Source organism: Pleurodeles waltl, chromosome 2_1 (assembly GCF_031143425.1).
Source record: "Pleurodeles waltl isolate 20211129_DDA chromosome 2_1, aPleWal1.hap1.20221129, whole genome shotgun sequence".
Taxonomy (NCBI): domain Eukaryota; kingdom Metazoa; phylum Chordata; class Amphibia; order Caudata; family Salamandridae; genus Pleurodeles; species Pleurodeles waltl.
Genome location: NC_090438.1, coordinates 77,411,720 through 77,432,343, shown reverse-complemented (window position 1 = coordinate 77,432,343; position 20,624 = coordinate 77,411,720).

The following is a 20,624-nucleotide window of genomic DNA, read 5'->3' as shown; positions in this document are numbered from 1 at the left end:
AAAACAGCACATTAAACAACATACACAGAAGCTTAGGGGGGAGGGGGAAAGGTGAGATAACAAGAAAAGCTTTCAATAGTAAGTTTAAAAGGGAGCTATTACAGGACCCACTAGTGCAGTGAGAGGGGACATGCTCTTTGCTGTGCACAAACCCTAACGCCAGTGTAGTAGTATTAAGCATTGGGAGTGAACTAGTAAACAGATTGACCAGAGAGTATGTCTCGTTTTCCTCCAAAGGATGAACAACTATATTAGTGTTTCTTTTGTCAACCTGAGATTTCCCAGCTTGAGTTCCTCTCTCCAGGAGGGAGGGTTTATCATCTTCCATCTTCAAGGCCTCAGAACTTGGGGGCTGCAGGCTAATACCACTTAAATTCAGGCCAAAGCTCTTGGATGCTTCTTTTTTAGGTGTCATAGTCCACTCTGTCTGGGTATGGCTCATATTCTGGTTTACTAATAAGACTTTTAAAATTGAGACCAGGATATCTTGAGTATGATCGGAATTTTTTACGGTTTTCTCCAGCAATTCCAGGATTGATGATAACATTCTCTCAAGACATCTAAGGGAGTTGGAGAAAACTGCATGTTATACAGGGGGGGCACCCTAGTTCTGGTGTATCAGATTGGGTTAAATCAGACAAAAAATGATCCGAGGGGGTACTACTGAATAGATTTAATATGGGGGAGTCAATTTTGGAGTGGACTTCTGCAGATGTGGCTGGAATCATTGAGGGTGCTAATCTACTGCTAAGCACCCCATCCAGCTCTATATCAGGGAGAGTAAAATCTGTAGCTCTAACCTGACATATCCCCTCTGCAATAACCTCCGCTGTCCCCTCCTTTGCAATGGTGCCTTCACCTATCAAGGCATCCAGATCATTGTTCTGAGCAGGGTCTATGGGAGATTTATTAGTAAAACCCAAAGTATTTTCTACCCTACCAGTAATTTTCTCACAAGGATCCTTCGAGAGGAATGGCAGAATAGAATTCAGACTTTTTATATTTCATTGTTTTATCCCTTTGTTTCTCAGGGGGTATGATTTAGTTTTTTTACATGCCCGGTTAAGGAAGGTCCTACTCCTTCTTGGGCGTTTAGACATCATTCTGTTGGAGTGGTTCTTGGCCACCCTCTTGTTACGAAGTGGCTCAGGTACACCACAAACTAAAATATCAAATATCAATATCGTCTACGTCAAGGATAATAGGAAGTGCCACCACAGTGTCACCAAAGCGCCACCAGAGCCCAGTTCCACCCGCCACAGAAGTGGAAGGGGGAGACAGGAACGTGGTGGGCAGGAGCGGAAAGGCCAACCAAACTCCAGACCTTCCTAACACTCCCAGTATTCAACAATCCAGATCCTCTCCCCCTGCAGCAGAACTCAACAGAAGGGTTTTCAATGCAACATACATTTTTCGCAGCCAAGCAGGATCCAGCCCAACAATAGTCACGGTATCTATGATGCCTTTGTGCCTTTACGGATCAATAGAGTCCAAGGAAGTCAATGGTAGGCACTGGAGGCCGGCTGAAAGGGGAGGGCGCTTTCAATGACTCCTGTGCATCAATAGGAGTCACTAGGAGTTAATAGGGGCCGTTGGGGGTGTTTGGGCAGTGAGGGACAACCCCCCACTATCTCCCTTCTACCCCCTTGACCCCTTTACCTCATGCAAACGTCAAGGTCAGGCTTGCTCCCACATTCATGTGCTTGAATGTGCTTGAGTCCGATGATCCCCTTCGCCACCTCCTCCTTCCTACTACTGCTCTTTCAGGCCTCTTACACCAGCTCTGATTTCCTTCTCCACCTCTCCGCCTCTCCCCCGCTACTTGCTGGTGTCTCCTGCATGCACGGCTTCACCGCTCCACAGCAGACACTTCAGACACTGCTTAGACGCTTCAACACGGCTCTGCTCTGCTCCGGGTTCCAGGCTCCTGGCCCCTGGTTTACTGCTCAGGCTCCAGGCTCAGGCTCAGAGACACAGCTCTGGCCAACACACCAGCTTGCCCCCACGTACCCCAGCGCAAGTCTCAAGTATGGGGCACGGGCAGAGTCTTGTAGAGTCCCTTACAGCTGGCCGCTGTAGCAGGAAATTCTCGGGCCCCTCAGCGGCCCTTGCAGCACAGGTGGGATCCACAGAGCTCACGGCCACTCCTGTAAGCAGCCGGGGCCCTTCAGCGGCCCGTGCAGCACATGTGGAATCCTCAGAAAGTCCGGGGCGTCTCTCAGAGTGCAAGGCCCAATACACTACACGGCAGCAGCAATACGCAAAGGGAGCCCTCGGACGTACTCCTTCAGCGGCCCGTGTGCGCGTCTTGCACGTCTCTTGCCTCGCCTCGCCTCGCTTGAACCGGAAGTGGAAGTCACTCATGCAGCCTCTTCCACCCTCTACAAATCTTGACCAATGTTCAAGGTTATTAGATCACTCCCTGTGATGTCATAAGGGATGTGCCAAAGCGAGTGATGTCACGTCCTACACCCAGGGTATTTTGGTGAATTGACATCCATGAACTGAACATATATACCTCTTCCTCCCCTGCCCACCCTTCCTCAAGGATATAGCCAAGGCTTATTTTGGGGCCCAACAGGATGGACATCACATGCTTGTTGTCATCGATGACTATTCCAAATACCTGCAAGCACTTTAATTCCAAAGCTATTAAAATCATGGCCAACCAGAAGATAATACAAGAACTCTAAACTACCAACAGGCCTTCATTTTAAAGCCAGGAAGTGTCCAAGTACTTATCTTCGATAGGAGTCAAGGATTAAAAAAATAACGCTGCAAAGACCCCAAGCCAATACAAATACAAAGACCAAAAAATAGGAAAGACCATGGAGTAGCCTGTGTTTTCTTGCAGGAGTACTAACTGACTCTTCATGCAACCACTAGAGGAGTTCCACCTCATCTATGCCACTGATGAATATTCAATGGCCTGAGCTCTCTCCAGAGATTTGAGACCCTCCTGATGATGACAGTAGGAGAGAAACAAAAAGTGTTGCTTGAAGAGACAAATTTGAAGAGATAGTGCTTGGAGATATTTTTCTCCTAAGCGACCAACACCCAGGTAGCCAGTTTAAACTGCCACTTGATACCTCTCTGTGGACAGTGGACAATGGTAAGTGGTAAGTGATTGCAAAAAGGGTTATTGAGACTGTGACGTGTAATGTGTGGTTTTTCGGAAAATTCAACAGAACATATGTGCCAGAAAGCGATGATATGTCTGTTCTGAGTGATTCACTATCACATTTTGAAGACTGTAAGGAGTATTCCTCTTGCCCGGGGAGAGACGAGAGAGTGTCTGAATTACAGCCTGAGTCTTCTGACCTGGCTGGGTGAAAGGAGGCAAGGCTGTCATTTCCAGTCACCCAAACAGCCAGTACTGAAGACGCATTGGTGATCAAAGAGCCAACTATAGTATACAAAAAAGTATAGTATACAAAGCTATGCAACTATAGTACAAAAAAGTGATTGATAGAATGGTTGAATTAATCTAAGCCACGCTGCAATTACTAACTGCCACATTCCAGTCCATCATTAATTTGCGCACCATGCCATCTCAGTTTGGAACAAAACATATGCAAATCAGCCTTGGCTGTGCTCTAATGGGAACAGCCCCCCTGAACTACCAGGCCAGGTCCTCCTTGAACCAGAAGACAAATAACCTAGGACTGATTTCACCTTAGGGCTCACCAGTCTGGTATAGTTTGGTTCCAGTGACACAGAGTGCATGGTACCCACTTCTGGGCATATCGGTTCCACTTAGGACGACACGCTATGGTATACAAAAAAAGTGATGGAAGGACTACTTGAAATTATCACAGCCACTGGTAAATATTTGGGCCCCATCCCAGTTCATCATTATTTTGCACACAATCCCACCTTAGTTTACACCCAGCATATGCAAATCGGCTTTGACCCTGCTCCAGTGGGAACAGTCCAGCTAGAGCTGCCAAGCTAGTTCCTTCCTGAACCGAAACAAAAGCAATCCAGGGCCGGTTTCACTCAAGTTAGGGCTCATAAGCCTGTTATGTCTTGGTTCCAGAGACACAGTTTGGACAGGACCCATGTCTGGGCATACCTGTTCCATTCAGGGCAACCCACGACATGAGGCTTCAATTAATCTTAGCCACTGGTAATTACTCAGGGCTTCATCCCAGTCCTTGGTTATTTTGTACAGCATGCCGCATCAGTTTCGACTCAGGTAAATGAAAATAGCCTTGACCCTGCTCCAATGCGACAGTTCAACCCAAACTGCCAAACCAGAACCTTCCGGAATTGCAACACTAGCAATCTACGATCGGTGTCGCCATAGCTAAGGCCTATCCCACATGCATAGCTTGGTTCTAGTGCTTGGAACCAATGTCTGGATATTCTTTTCCCACTTAGCTCGCCATACTATAAAATAAAGAAAGTAATGGATGAAATGCTTGAATTAAACTCAACTACTGGTTACTATTCGAGCCACAACCCAGTCCATTGTTATTTTCCACAACATGCCACCTCAGTTTGGATCCACCCATATGGAAATTAGCTGTGAACCTGTTCTAATGGGAACAGTCCAGCCCGAACTGCCATGCTGTGCAAATGGCCAAGTCATACAAGATATGTTTTAAGAGATACTCTACATCCTTCTCATTGCTATAAAGACTTTGTACAGTACGTTTTGTTCATTAGGTGTTCATTTTGTTTTGTTCCTCAAGATTTTGCACATGCAGGACACTAGAGTTTGGGACACTTGCATTTCACCGGTTTTCCTGGGGTGATAGTGGTTTCGTCCAGTGACGTTGTTGATGAGAGTAACTAGGGTGCCTGAGCCCTCGTGAAACACTTCCAGTGTGTCACACATACTCCAACACGTGTGTGATCTGATTTTGTGTGTGCGCTGCGGTATCTGCTATTGGCGGTAGGTCCAACGCAGCTTTCACTGAGATGTGATACGGACCTTTCCTGTTTCCCCGTGTTTAATCTAGCAGTTTTATTTCGTTTGGTTGCATTTTGGAATTATCTGTCAGTATTCTCGAACGTACAACATCAAGACTGCGCCTCAATCTCTTAAAGCCATGGTTTAATAATATTTTTCACATTCTTTGACTTTCAAAGTCACAATTCAGGGCATTTGTTTTTTGAGAACGCATAGTTTGAATTGCAATGTAGCCTTAAACGATAATTCACCTACACATATCTCGGGGTAGTGCCAAGCAGCATTACAAGAGCTTCAGAAATTATCCGTTCCACTCTCGCACTCAATCCGCACTTTAGCACTGTAATATACATTTTTCAATCTCAGTGAACAAATTAAATAAGCCACTGAGTCTATTCACATGACACTCAATTCGCGCAGCTCCCCCGGGACAGTGCTTTTTCACCGTAGGCTCTGGTTTGATTCCTGTCTCTATAGCTCTTTGATGTAATATTTTCGATTTATGTGGTTCCTATTTTACATCGACTATGCCAAATGTATTTCAATTTCAACTTGAAAGAATTATAAAGAAAAGTAGCGGTAGACAATTCAGCGCAGCCTCGGGACTTTGATATCAGATGCGTAACAAAAACACCCGCAGCCCCCGCGGTGCGGGGGGAGTGGTCCTCGGCACAGTAATCTGTGGACGGGCAGCATGCCTCTGTCTGGGTCCAGGGAGGAAGCCCCCCCCCCTTCAAGTTTTGTTAGGCCACTGGTGGATCTAATTTGCTTCAAACCTAGAATGACCCACTTTCTTGGTGCGAAAGGACCTGCTCTTTCAATGCATGAGCATCACATTGTGGGAACAGTACTCCTTTCCAGACTCACTTCAACAGGCTCAATGCACGGCCCAGACATTGCACATTCAGCCCTCCCTTTCCCCTGAGTCCACTGGATCGGTCCAGTTGCAGGCCTGGGTCAGACATCTGCCATTGCAGGGTCAGAGAACGCTGTGTCCTGCTTCTTCCCACTAGTTCCAAACCCGATTGCTCCACTCACTTGCACCAAGAGGCCCATCTCTTTCAATGTACGCGAAGAGCATCAAGTAACTGCTCCATTCAATGGGCGCCGCGAAGGGGATCTGTGCACTCCCCTCTCGTCCTCCAACAAAACTCAATAAGACTAATTCCATACCTAAAACTGCTACTTTTGAAGCCTTCCAACTGCAAATGTCCAATTGGAAATGCCCCTGTCTTTGGGGAGAGGTCTCTGTATAAAAATGAACTGTAACTACAATGGTCTGTCTGCCACACTCCAAGATATGCCACTCATGCTATAGTCGAAAGATGCACTTGTCATCTCCAAACTATGGCAGCAGTGTCACAAAAGCTCTTTGGCTAGTTCAAACAGCAGCTGTCCTACACGAGCTCATTTGCCAACCCCAACATGAGAGTTCATGCAGAAGCAGCATTGCCTCCTGTGGCAGCAGCTGCACATGGGTTAGTGTGGCAGCTATCTCACGAGACCTCCTGCTGAAGCAGTCTGACAAGATCTCCTACCGCAGCAGTATTGCAAAAGCTCGGCAACGACTGATCATGTGCAGTTTCACCTTAGCCGCCTTCAAAACGTTCTTGGTTTGCAGTTTCACCCATCAGTGCTTTTGCAGTCATCCTCTGGTGGCCATTCTCCAAGTGCAACGTGTATCAGTGTGTGATTGTGTGTATCTCTACTTATTCCTTGGTGAATAGGATCTCTCTATATACGTCAAGAACATCTACATAAAAGAAGCTAGACCTATTGGCATTGCCAATGCTTGTTTGCTTCTGATGCCTTTTATTCATTCACAGTATGATGCAGTCACCATACATTTGAAGTCACTGCTTATGTCTTTATTTTTATGGGTGTCTGGAGTTCACTGAATGTAAAGCCTTCACCCTTCCCCTCTACAGATTCATGACATTGATATTACAGCTCACTAAAACTTTCCCATGTGTGTCTGATGGGCTAACTCACATTTTATTAGGAATGCGATGGAGAATGCATTTTGGGACTTAATTACAAGACCTTAACCGAGTGCTGTATAACCTTCATGTTAAGCACTAGTGGCTTCTGAACATTTTCCAAATTCTGGAATGGCCACCATGATCCAGTGCTGAACTTTTATTAAAGTTGTTAGTCATGTTCTCATCTCAAGTGGCAGGAACAGCGCTAGCAGTGGATGGAAACTCTGTAGTCACCCCGGTGATAGGTACCAATGCTAGCTCAAAGATTTGAAATGTATGAAGCTCAAAGCATAAGAAGACACTACAGACAAATTAAACCCTAGAATTGGCCATACTGTCATGATCCTGCTAAAGTATCTCAATGAGTCTAGAGTAGAATAATTTAGAGCCCACCTCTTTAAATATATTCTTATATATTCCATGTGTGTTTAACTGCATTGATCTCTGATTTCGGTCTCGAGCTCGCTCCCCCACGTCCGCAGCACCACCTTGCTGTGCCCGTGTCCCTGACCCCCGCCCACGCTGCTGCTAGCGTGTTCGAGGCCCGTCTAGTGGGCTCTGGTAAGCTTTGCTGATCCCGTGCGCAGTGTGCCGCTTTTACTGTAGTTGTGACTGTATTTTGTGCCTTGTTTTTCTCTGCCTTTTGCCCCATTTTGCGCCGCTAGACTCGTGTGCATTGTGCTGTTTTCACTATGACTGTGACTTTGTGACTATGGGGGTCATTCTGACCCTGGCGGCCGGTGACCGCCAGGGTCACCGACCACGGGAGCACCGCCAACAGGCTGGCGGTGCTCCCTCGAGCATTCTGACCGCGGCGGTTCAGCCGCGGTCAGAAGCGGAAAGTCGGCGGTCTCCCGCCGACTTTCCGCTGCTCGGGGGAATCCTCCATGGCGGCGGAGCGCGCTCCGCCACCATGGGTATTCTGACACCCCCTACCGCCATCCTGTTCCTGGCGGGTCTCCCGCCAGGAACAGGATGGCGGTAGGGGGTGCCGCGGGGCCCCTGGGGGGGCCCCTGCAGTGCCCATGCCAATGGCATGGGCACTGCAGGGGCCCCCGCATAGTATTTCAGTGTCTGCAAAGCAGACACTGAAATACGCGACGGGTGCAGCTGCACCCGTCGCACCCCTGCAACTCCGCCGGCTCCATTCGGAGCCGGCATCCTCGTTGCAGGGGCATTTCCGCTGGGCCGGCGGGCGCTCTTTTGGAGAGCGCCCGCTGGCCCAGCGGAAATGTGAGAATGGCCGCGGTGCGGTCATTTGTCAGCGGGACTGTGGCGGGCGGCCTCCGACGCCCGCCACAGTCAGAATCAGCCCCTATATTCTGTGCCTTGTTTTTTGTGCCTTTTGCTCCATTCTGCTTCCATTTGTGCCATTTAGACTGTTTTCGCCCCTTGGGCGCTCCCCCTTGCCGCTTTCCCATGCCGCTGCCTCCCTGCGGCCCACCCCCCTCGTGCCCCCATTCGCAGCGCCCTCCCGCCTCCCAGCTGCCCCTCCCACCCCCCTCCCTTCTTAATGGCTGGCGCTGCGCATCGAGGGTGAGCGACCTCTGACCTGATTTCGGTCTCGAGCTCGCTCCCCCACGTCCGCAGCACCACCTTGCTGTGCCCGTGTCCCTGACCCCCGCCCACGCTGCTAGCGAGTTCGAGGCCCATGTAGTGGGCTCTGGTAAGCTTCGCTGATCCCGTGCGCATTGTGCCGCTTTTACTGTAGTTGTGACTGTATTTTGTGCCTTGTTTTTCTCTGCCTTTTGCCCCATTTTGCACCGCTAGACCCGTGTGCATTGTGCCGTTTTCACTGTGACTGTGACTTTGTGACTATATTCTGTGCCTTGCTTTTTGTGCCTTTTGCTCCATTCTGCTTCCATTTGTGCCATTTAGACTGTTTTCGCCCCTTGGGCGCTCCCCTTTGCCGCTTTCCCCTGCCACTGCCTCCCTGTGGCCCCGCCCCCCTCGCGCCCCCATTAGCCGCGCCCTCCCGCCTCCCAGCTGCTCCTCCCTCCCCCCTCCCTTCTTAATGGCTGGCGCTGCGTGTCGAGGGTGAGCGACCTCTGACCTGATTTCGGTTTTTAGCTCGCTCCCCCACGTCCGCAGCACCACCTTGCTGTGCCCGTGTCCCTGACCCCCGCCCACGCTGCTGCTAGCGTGCTCGAGGCCCGTCTAGTGGGCTCTGGTAAGCTTCGCTGATCCCGTGCGCATTGTGCCGCTTTTACTGTAGTTGTGACTGTATTTTGTGCCTTGTTTTTCTCTGCCTTTTGCCCCATTTTGCGCCGCTAGACTTGTGTGCATTGTGCCGTTTTCACTGTGACTGTGACTTTGTGACTATATTCTGTGCCTTGCTTTTTGTGCCTTTTGCTCCATTCTGCTTCCATTTGTGCCATTTAGACTGTTTTCGCCCCTTGGGCGCTCCCCCTTGCCGCTTTCCCATGCCGCTGCCTCCCTACGGCCCACCCCCCTCGCGCCCCCATTCGCAGTGCCCTCCCGCCTCCCAGCTGCCCCTCCCTCCCCCCTCCCTTCTTAATGGCTGGCGCTGCGCGTCGAGGGTGAGCGACCTCTGACCTGATTTCGGTCTCGAGCTCGCTCCCCCACGTCCGCAGCACCACCTTGCTGTGCCTGTGTCCCTGACCCCTGCCCACGCTGCTGCTAGCGTGTTCGCGGCCCGTGTAGTGGGCTCTGGTAAGCTTCGCTGATCCCATGCGCATTGTGCCGCTTTTACTGTAGTTGTGACTGTATTTTGTGCCTTGTTTTTCTCTGCCTTTTGCCCCATTTTGCGCCGCTAGACCCGTGTGCATTGTGCCGTTTTCACTGTGACTGTGACTTTGTGACTATAATCTGTGCCTTGCTTTTTGTGCCTTTTGCTCCATTCTGCTTCCATTTGTGCATTTAGACTGTTTTCGCCCCTTGGGCGCTCCCCCTTGCCGCTTTCCCCTGCCGCTGCCTCCCTGTGGCCCCGCCCCCCTCGCGCCCCCATTCGCCGCGCCCTCCCGCCTCCCAGCTGCTCCTCCCTTCCCCCTCCCTTCTTAATGGCTGCCGCTGCGTGTCGAGGGTGAGCGACCTCTGACCTGATTTCGGTTTTTAGCTCGCTCCCCCACGTCCGCAGCACCACCTTGCTGTGCCCGTGTCCCTGACCCCCACCCACGCTGCTGCTAGCGTGCTCGAGGCCCGTCTAGTGGGCTCTGGTAAGCTTCGCTGATCCCGTGCACATTTTGCCGCTTTTACTGTAGTTGTGACTGTATTTTGTGCCTTGTTTTTCTCTGCCTTTTGCCCCATTTTGCGCCGCTAGACTTGTGTGCATTGTGCCGTTTTCACTGTGACTGTGACTTTGTGACTATATTCTGTGCCTTGCTTTTTGTGCCTTTTGCTCCATTCTGCTTCCATTTGTGCCATTTAGACTGTTTTCGCCCCTTGGGCGCTCCCCCTTGCCGCTTTCCTCTGCCACTGCCTCCCTGCGGCCCGCCCCCCTCACACCCCCATTCACCGCCCCCTCCCGCCTCCCAGCTGCTCCTCCCTCCCCCCTCCCTTCTTAATGGCTGGCGCTGCGCGTCGAGGGTGAGCGACCTCTGACCTGATTTCAGTCTCGAGCTCGCTCCCCCACGTCCGCAGCACCACCTTGCTGTGCCCGTGTCCTGACTCCCGCCCACACTGCTGCTAGCGTGTTCGAGGCCCGTCTAGTGGGCTCTGGTAAGCTTCGCCGATCCCGTGCGCATTGTGCCGCTTTTACTGTAGTTGTGACTGTGTTTTGTGCCTTGTTTTTCTCTGCCTTTTGCCCCATTTTGCGCCGCTAGACTCGTGTGCATTGTGCCGTTTTCACTGTGACTTTGTGACTATATTCTGTGCCTTGCTTTTTGTGCCTTTTGCTCCATTCTGCTTTAATTTGTGCCTTTTAGACTGTTTTCTCCCCTTGGGCGCTACCCCTTGCCACTTTCCCCTGCCGCTGCCTCCTTGTGGCCCTGCCCCCCTCGCGCCCCCATTCGCCGCGCCCTCTCGCCTCCCAGCTGCTTCTCCCTCCCCCCTCCCTTCTTAATGGCTGGCGCTGCGCGTCGAGGGTGAGCGACCTCTGACCTGATTTCGGTCTCGAGCTCGCTCCCCCATGTCCGCAGCACCACCTTGCTGTGCCCGTGTCCCTGACCCCCGCCCACGCTGCTGCTAGCGCGATTGAGGCCCGTTTAGTGGGCTCTGGTAAGCTTCGCTGATCCCGTGCCCCTTGTGCCGCTTTTACTGTAGTTGTGACTGTATTTTGTGCCTTGTTTTTCTCTGCCTTTTGCCCCATTTTGCGCCGCTAGACTCGTGTGCATTGTGCCGTTTTCACTGTGACTTTGTGACTATATTCTGTGCCTTGCTTTTTGTACCTTTTGCTCCATTCTGCTTCCATTTGTGCCATTTAGACTGTTTTCGCCCCTTGGGCGCTCCCTCTTGCCGCTTTCCCCTGCTGCTGCCTCCCTGCGGCCCGCCCCCCTCACACCCCCATTCGCCGCTCCCTCCCGCCTCCCAGCTGCCCCTCCCTCCCCCCTCCCTTCTTAATGGCTGGCGCTGCGCGCCTGCGCCGCTGGCGTGCCAGAGGCAAGCCCGTCTGCGTCCGTCCGCGCCTGGACCGCGCCCAGTGCCACCCCCCCTGGTCCGCACGACCCATGCATCACAAGACGCTAATCGGCCAACCAGCTCATCGCCCTCAACCCCGGCCGCTCCACTACTTGCTTCCAGTCATCCCCAAAGACCACCAAGGGACCATTCTCCTGCCACGCCTGCAAGTTCACCTGCAACAGAACAAAGAAACCTGCAACAACCACAACAAACCACCTCCACTGCATACTCCTCAACACACGCTCCGCATGCAAGCACGCCATCAAGCTCTGGGACCTGCTCGACACCACCACCCCAGACGTAGCCTTCCTGACCGAAACCTGGTGGAACGACTCCTCAGCACCAGACATCGCCATAGCCATTCCGGACGGCTACAAGATCACCAGAAGAGATCGCCCCAACGGAATTGGAGGAGGAATAGCTATCGCCCACAAATCCACCCTCAAAATCCACACCCACACGGACGACACCCTCAAGACCGCCGAACACCTTCACTTCCGGATCCACACTGACCCCAACACCACCCTCAGGGGAACGCTCATCTACCGACCCCCAGGACCACGAGCACCCTTCAGCGACTCCATCGCCGACCTCACAAGCACCCACACCCTCGCCTCTTCGGACTACATCCTCCTTGGAGACCTCAATTTCAACTTGGAGAACAACAACGATGCCAACACCACTTCCCTGATCGACAACCTCTCCAACCTCGGCCTCAGACAACTGGTCAACACACCCACCCACATCGCCTGCCACACGCTCGATCCGATCTTCTCCGCAAGCAACCACGTCACCTTTAGCCACACCACCGAACTCCACTGGACCGACCACCACTGCATCCACTTCACATTCAAGAAGCACACCGAACACCACCGCACCCAACTACCACCTCTCCGCCGCTGGAGCAAAGTCACCAAAGACCAACTGACCAGCACCCTTGCCCAGAACCCGCCCACCGACCCCACCGACCCAGACTCCGCCGCCCTCAACCTATGACAGTGGATCTACAACTGCGCCAACACCCTCGCACCCCTCAAAAAGCCCACCGACAACCAAGGACAGAAAAAAGCCGCCTGGTTCACGGACGAACTCCTCACCTCAAAACGCACCTGCCAGAAACTAAAGAAGAAATGGCTCCTCGAACACACACCCGACAGCCTGGCAGCCCACAAGGAATCCACCCGCAAGCACCACCAGCTAATCCCACTCGCCAAACTTTCCCACTTCACAGAACGCCTGAATAACAACGCACACGACAACAAAGAACTCTTCTGCATCGTGAAAGAGTTATCCAACCCCAGCGCCAACGCCAATGACATCCCACCCTCCCAAGAACTCTGCGATGCCCTGTCCACCTTCTTCTATCAGAAGATCGCCGACATCCACGACAGCCTCAACACCACGCCTCCACCAGACCCCACCTCCGTCAGCTCCACCTACACCAACCGCCTGACCGCCTGGACCCACGTAAACGACACAGAAACTTGCAAGATCATGAACTCCATCCACTCAGGATCCCCCTCAGACCCTTGCCCCCACCACGTCTACAACAAAGCCGACTCTACCATCGCCCCCCAACTTCGGAAGATCATCAATTTATCCTTCAAAACCGCAACCTTCCCGGAAAGCTGGAAGCACACCGAAATCCACGCCCTCCTCAAGAAGCCCAAGGCTGACCCCAACGACCTCAAAAACTTCCGCCCGATCTCCCTCCTCCCCTTCCTGGCGAAGGTTATCAAGAAGATCGTCAACGCCCAGCTCACCCACCACCTCGACGACAACTCCATCCTGGACCCCTCCCAGTCCGGTTTCAGACGCAACCACAGCACCGAGACTGCTCTCCTCGCCGCTACAGACGACATCAGACAGCAAATGGACAGCGGCGAAACATCAGCCCTCATCCTCCTGGACCTTTCCGCAGCCTTCGACACGGTTTGCCACCACACCCTACTAACACTCCTCCACGAAGCCGGAATACAAGATAAAGCCCTCAACTGGATCTCCTCTTTCCTCTCCGGCAGAACCCAGAGAGTCCGTCTCCCCCCCTTCCGCTCCGGAGCCACCAACATCATCTGCGGCGTACCCCAAGGCTCCTCCCTAAGCCCGACGCTGTTCAACGTCTACATGGCCCCTCTCGCACAACTGGCCCGTCAGCACAACCTCAACATTCTCTCCTACGCCGACGACACCCAGCTCATCCTCTCCCTCACCAAATACCCACTCGCCGCCAAAGCCAACCTCCACGAGGGAATGAAGTCCATCGCCGAGTGGATGAGAAATAGCCACCTGAAACTGAACTCCGACAAGACGGAGGTCCTCATCCTCGGACGCACCGCCTCTAACGCAAGACCTCCGGCGGCAGATCCTTCTCCTATCTCGCTGCCAAGACCTGGAACACCCTCCTGACCCCCCTACGACTGACCCAGGACCTTCTCACCTTCAGGAGACTCCTCAAGACCTGGCTCTTCCACCAGTAGCAGCAGCCATCCCCTCCCCCCTGCGCCTTGAAACCCTAACGGGTACGTAGGGCACTTTATAAATATTGTGATTGATTGATTGATTGATCCATCTGCATTCCATTAATCAATTAATAATAAATGGCGATATATTCACTTAAATGTGAGCTATCTTTATATTTAGTTGAATTATAATAAACGTATTCCCATGAAGGAAATGTATGCTTTCTTTAAATTGTATTTGATATAATCATTAATGCTAGCTGTATTCATTTAAAACCTGTTATGCACCTAGTGTTGGTGTAATTTATAAGTAGGTCTTACGTTTTATGAAATTGTTCTGCAAGTGTCTTTTTTGTCTTTCCCCTGCAGGTTCCTTATCAATGTACTCGTTAAGTTAGAATAGACTTATTGTTCAGTTTGTTAAACTAGGAGGCACCAATCTTATAAACTAAAATTGGCTGTGGAAATGAAGACTGAGATGGTTGGAGAAATTATCTTGCACCAGGCAGACAGTACTAATATTCTCGGGCCTTAGGAAGGCGCCCAACTGATATTTCGATTCCCTGGCAACCATTATTACATGTGAATAATATTCAATAAATAAACTTTATTGACAAGTCCAAGTTGAGCCCCCAGGAACAGCAGTCAGCCTTCAACCATGGGCGGTTTCTACTCATTGGAGCTCTGAAGGAGGTGGGGCTTCAAATTTGATAGACTGTCCTCCTAGGCCCACAAAGTGCGCACGCCAGGTTGGATGGCTGCCTTTCTCCGGCCAGTCCGACATGTGCACTAAGGCCTCTCTCCATACGCTTTATTGAGCACCGGGGGTTGATCAGAGCTGCAACTCTCAGTCTCCTAGATGAACGGCAAGTTGGCCTGCTCAAGCCAATCCTGGCGCTGCTCTGATGCTGGGAGCAGCATCTGGATTGTCTGAAAGCAGGGGTTGCAAGGCCTAGTCTTGACCTCCGGTGCCATGTCTGAGGCACCAAGGGGGAAGGAGGCTCTTCTTAAGCATGACCAATCATTGTGATGGCTTATTGAGAAGCCATGCAGTGATTGGCCATTCCTGCAGTTGCTTGATAGGGCTGGTCAGCCAGCCTGTCTCTCTCCCCTCCTTCTCTTGCTTGGGGTATTGTTTGCAGAAGGGAGTGGGGAGAAATGGAGAGCACACCTCACCTCGTGCTGTGTCCATGATTGGGTCGCATTTTTCCTGAGAGCCTTGTGTGATCATCAAATTATCCCCTTATGGAGTGGAGTTGAGTGGGGGACTATTTTCACTAGTCCACAGCCACTTCAAACCATGAAAAGTAAAAGTAGGTGACATGTGTGGATGTGGTGGCATGCATGATTTAATGGAACTGGAGAGTTTTTAGTAGTGGAGATGAGTGAAGGGCCCAGCGGGTTTCGGCTGGGAAAGATCCCGATATCCAACACCTACCACACTTAGCACAGGTGCGAACTGATAACATAAAAGCAGTGGTCAAAGTGTGCGGGATCAGAGGGGCAAGACATGCCCCTACTTTTCTGATTTATTAGAAACAGTTTCCCTACTTTTTGTAAAAAGACAACCGTCCTGGGACGGTTAATTCCTATATTTTAAATGCGCCAGTAGCTGAAGCTTATGAAGCGAGTCTCCTGTGCCGTGGAACGAAAGTGAAGCCGGACAGACAGCTAAACAAGCCTTCTACCCGGGGTGCGTGCTTCCCTGAGAGAAAAGCAAATGTGCCTAACGACTTAATCTGCAAATGTAAAGAATACTTGGGAGCAAGTACTGGCTTTAATTGATCCAGTCACTCAAAGCTTTGGATGATAAAGATGTCTTCTTTGGCGGTAGTGCAAACAAGTAATGACTGAGCTGTGAAATGTGTGCTTTTAATTGAAACTGTATTTATATAGTGATTATTACCCCTGAAGAGGTGTAGAAGGAACAGTTATGTAAACAAATATGTATTAATTACAGTCTGAGTATTACTAAAATCTATATTTTGGAAGCACCATATTAAACCTGTTTGTGAATTTTGTAGCAGTCTGTCTTATACTGTGTGTAATGCAAGTGTAAAATAATGACATATATTCACACAGACACCAACCATGTAGCACTATACACAAGTCACTATTCTCCACAGCACCAACCAAGTTTTAATTCTGTGGCTCTCCGGTTACACACAGACCTCTGGAGTTAATTAACTAATAGAGGTTTCATATTATACTATAGTGCATTTCTCACTGAGTAGCAACTTTTAAAAATGTAGTTTTCATTTTTTTAAGATGCATGTTATTTCATATGTAGCTACCTGAGGGTGCAAGACCAAAAAGAATTACAGAATATTTCGCTTTTTCAGTGACCCTTTTACTCTACCCCCACGCTCACTGACGATACCCCATTTCATGCAGCATCACAGTTCCCTTACTTTTTTAATGCTCTTGGACGACTGCACAAAAGTACATTACATTCTTTGACCCTGTCCCAAATACTGTGACAAATCCTGCTTCTTTTGTAAAATGATAGCAATGTATAACAAGCATTTGCAATGCAATGGGCTCGTGTTTGCTTGAGATAGAGCTCTTAGCGTTGTAAATTACTGTGAGAAAACAGGGCTGATTGCAGAGGCCCCATAACTTTTTGCCCCCATTTTCCACTTTTTGCTGGTGTTTTCCTGACTTTAAAGGTGCCCTGGGTACTGCTAATCAGTCCCAGGGCCTGTGCTCTGTGTAAAATGGATATGCAAATTAGGCTAATTATAAGTGGCTAAGTTAACCTACCTATAAGTCCCTAGTATATGGTAGGGCATGTAGGTTTAGGGACCACAGCATAGGTGGTGCACACCTAGGTGCATTGCTGAGGTGCCCAGTGTCATTTTAAAAGTAAGCCTGCCTTGCTGGCTGCTTTTAAATTAAAGTTATATGCAAATTCGACTTTGGAATTAAAGGTACTTCCAAAGTCTTAAACTACCTTATTTTTACATATAAGTCACCCCTAAGGTGTGCCCTGTGTGCCCCTAGGGCTGGGTGCCATGTAACTATAAGCAGGGACTTTATAAAAATAGATTTATAAGCCCTGGTGAGGTAAAAACAGCCAAATTCGTTTTTCCCTCATTGAAGTAAATGGCCTTCATAGGCTAGAATGGGCAGACTTTATTTTAAATTTTAAAGTCTCCTTAAATGTTACATACCAAGAATTTGGTATCAAATTGATTGTTGTAATAAATCCCACAACTTCCAGTTGTTGGATTTAATATAACTTGTTCAGGTAAAAAGTTTAGACTTTACCTAAAAAGTTGCCAATTTCAGCTCTGCATTGTTTTTGCTGCTGTGCTCTGATTGGCCAGCCTGCAGCAGCTTCTGCCAGGCTGCCTTGATTAGGTGTGAAGTGGCCTGGCTTCACACAAAGGAATGTGCTTGGGGGAGAGAATCTCCCCTCAGCAGATGGTGAGGCAGGAAGGGGGAGGGCTGCCAAACTGGTCTTCAAAGGCAGAGAAGGACATTTGCAGCACCCAGCAACACCCCCACATCCTGCAACCCCAGACAATTAGGTGCCCCCTTGATTAGATTAGGAGAGGGGTGTGTTTATGATTTTTAGCCACACCAGTGGGTGGGCTCAGCCAGATGTAACCTCCAAAAATCAGATTCATCCATGTTGGATTTTTAGAGACTGTTGCCTTCTGGGATGGATTTTTGCCACACTTCCCAGGAAGTGGTCATCACAGGGGGACGACCCTGTCCCTGATTGGAGAACCAGGGCCTCCCTGCTTTTCACCCAGGAGCAAGGATAAAACTGGCAGACCTGCACCCACACCTCAGATCCCCTCCAGAATTCAACAAGAAAGGAACTAAGGAAGAAGAAGGACTGCCCTGCTGGACCCCTGGCCTGCACCTGGAACCTGCACTCAGAAGGACTGCACCAGCTGCACACTTGGGCTTCACCACAAGAAGGACTTTGCCCGGCTTCAACTGGTTCAAGGAGGGACTCCCTGTTTGCTACAGGTGAAAACTTGCTAACCAGAGTCCCCTGCACCAACTCCTGAAGAAAGCGACCAGCTGACCACTGTACAGTGGCCAAAAAGGAGTTTGCGCCAGGTGCATTCTGGGAGTTGAAGTCCGCACCCCCCAAGGACCATCACAGAACTTCTGGACCCTTGGGGTGAGATGTGGACCCCAAAAGAACCTTAAAAGAACATCTGGGTGAAGCCCCAGAAGTTTGGAAAAGATTTGAAAATTTTTGGAAAAAAGCTCCAGAGAGGGACCGACCCGCCGCGGAAATTCTAGCCGGCTTGCCTCAACCGCGACCCGGCCTGACTTCGTGGTTCGTCCCGGTAAAGAAAAACATCCAAAAAAGAGACTAAGTCCGAACGTAAAAAGTTGACCGGGACCTCCCAGCCATCGTATCCGAGAAGGGCTCCATGGACGTCGGATCAAGATCCAGGTTTACCCCGGTCGAAGGATTTTCATCTCGAAAAAACGACTAAGTCCGAAGGTAAAAGTCTCCACCGAGGAAACCCACATCGCGTATCCGGACAAGGGCTCCAGGAGGTCGGATTCAACTGGCAGGTTCGTCCCGGTGAAGAAAAACTTCAAAATAAAGACTATGGCCCTCATTCTGACCCTGGCGGTCGGTGATAAAGCGGCGGCCAAGCCGCCAACAGGCCGGCGGTCTAAAATATGCAATTCTGACCCTGGCGGGAACCGCCAACACAGCCCGCCAACTTAACACTCCGCCCGCCACAGCGGTACAAACAAACAGCGCGGCGGTTCCCGCCAACAGCCAAGCGGCAGACAATGTACCGCCCACCCTATTACGACCCACCAATCTGCCACCTTTTCCGGGGCGGGAGCACCGCCGATAAGAACACGGCGGAAACAGACTACGAACGGGAAAACGCTCACCTCTACGCACTCCACGCGAGATTCCGGCAGCATGGAACCAGAGTTGCAGGTCATCCCCGCACTCCTATTCCTGCTCATATACCAGGAGCACGCCCGGCGGCACGGAAGACATCGGTGAGTACTGCACCTACGACACAGGGGAGGGAAAAGATTACCGGCACACACCCACCCACCCACACCCACTACAACACACACATCAATGCATTCCCACAGATCACTGTCACAACCCACAAACCACCCCCCTCCGAAATAATGCAAAGACCAAAAGAAGAGATCATAAACGGGCAGATATATTGAAATATGGACACCAGTAATCGCAATAAATAAATAAACTATATACAAAATATATACAGCTACTAAATGTAGTCCAACCACTGTCCGTGGATCACAGGGTTCCTGTGCAAAGGGGCAAGGCCCAGTCCCACGACAAGAACTCCACGGAGAGAACACTGCAGGGGCATCAGAAAGAAAATCGGACAGGCACCTCAGGGGGAAGGGAAGGGGGGGCACCTCAGCCACTTGAGTACACGACGCCAGATCCACGAGGGGACTCCATGACCACTGGCCCATCCTGGGGAGAGCAAAGCCACAGTCCAAACAGTCCATACAGTGGGTGGCCTGCCCACTGGGCCATCCTGGGAAGAGCAAAGCCACAGTCCATACAGTCCATACAGTGGGTGGCCTGCCCACTGGGCCATCCTGGGGAGAGCAAAGCCACAGTCCATACAGTCCATACAGTGGGTGGCCTGCCCACTGGGCCATCCTGGGGAGAGCAAAGCCACAGTCCATACAGTCCATACAGTGGGTGGCCTGCCCACTGGGCCATCCTGGGGAGAGCAAAGCCACAGTCCATACAGTCCATACAGTGGGTGGCCTGCCCACTGGGCCATCCTGGGGAGAGCAAAGCCACAGTCCATACAGTCCATACAGTGGGTGGCCTGCCCACTGGGCCATCCTGGGGAGAGCAAAGCCACAGTCCATACAGTCCATACAGTGGGTGGCCTGCCCACTGGGCCATCCTGGGGAGAGCAAAGCCACAGTCCATACAGTCCATAACAGACCCCACTGCCACTGGAGGAGGCAAGTTGGCCAGAGGACATCCTGCAGCCCTGCCCGAGATAGATCCTGCCCTGCCACGTCTGCCAAAGGGCCAGCGGTTCTTGCCTTGAAGGGCCCAGTTCAGCGGTTCCTGAGACGGCGGGGCCCAGTTCAGCGCTCCTTGCCTTGAAGGGCCCAGTTCAGCGGTGCTTGAGACGGCGGGGCCCAGCGGAGCGGTTCTTGAGACGGCGGGGCCCAGCGGAGCGGTGCTTGAGACGGCGGGGCCCAGTTCAGCGGTGCTTGAGACGGCGGGGCCCAGTTCAGCGCTCCTTGCCTTGAAGGGCCCAGTTCAGCGGTGCTGGAGACGGCGGGGCCCAGCGGAGCGGTTCTTGAGACGGCGGGGCCCAGTTCAGCGGTGCTTGAGACGGCGGGGCCCAGCGGAGCGGTTCTTGAGACGGCGGGGCCCAGTTCAGCGCTCCTTGCCTTGAAGGGACCAGTTCAGCGGTGCTTGAGACGGCGGGGCCCAGCGGAGCGGTTCTTGAGACGGCGGGGCCCAGTTCAGCGGTGCTTGAGACGGCGGGGCCCAGCGGAGCGGTTCTTGAGACGGCGGGGCCCAGTTCAGCGCTCCTTGCCTTGAAGGGCCCAGTTCAGCGGTGCTTGAGACGGCGGGGCCCAGCGGAGCGGTTCTTGAGACGGCGGGGCCCAGTTCAGCGGTGCTTGAGACGGCGGGGCCCAGCGGAGCGGTTCTTGAGACGGCGGGGCCCA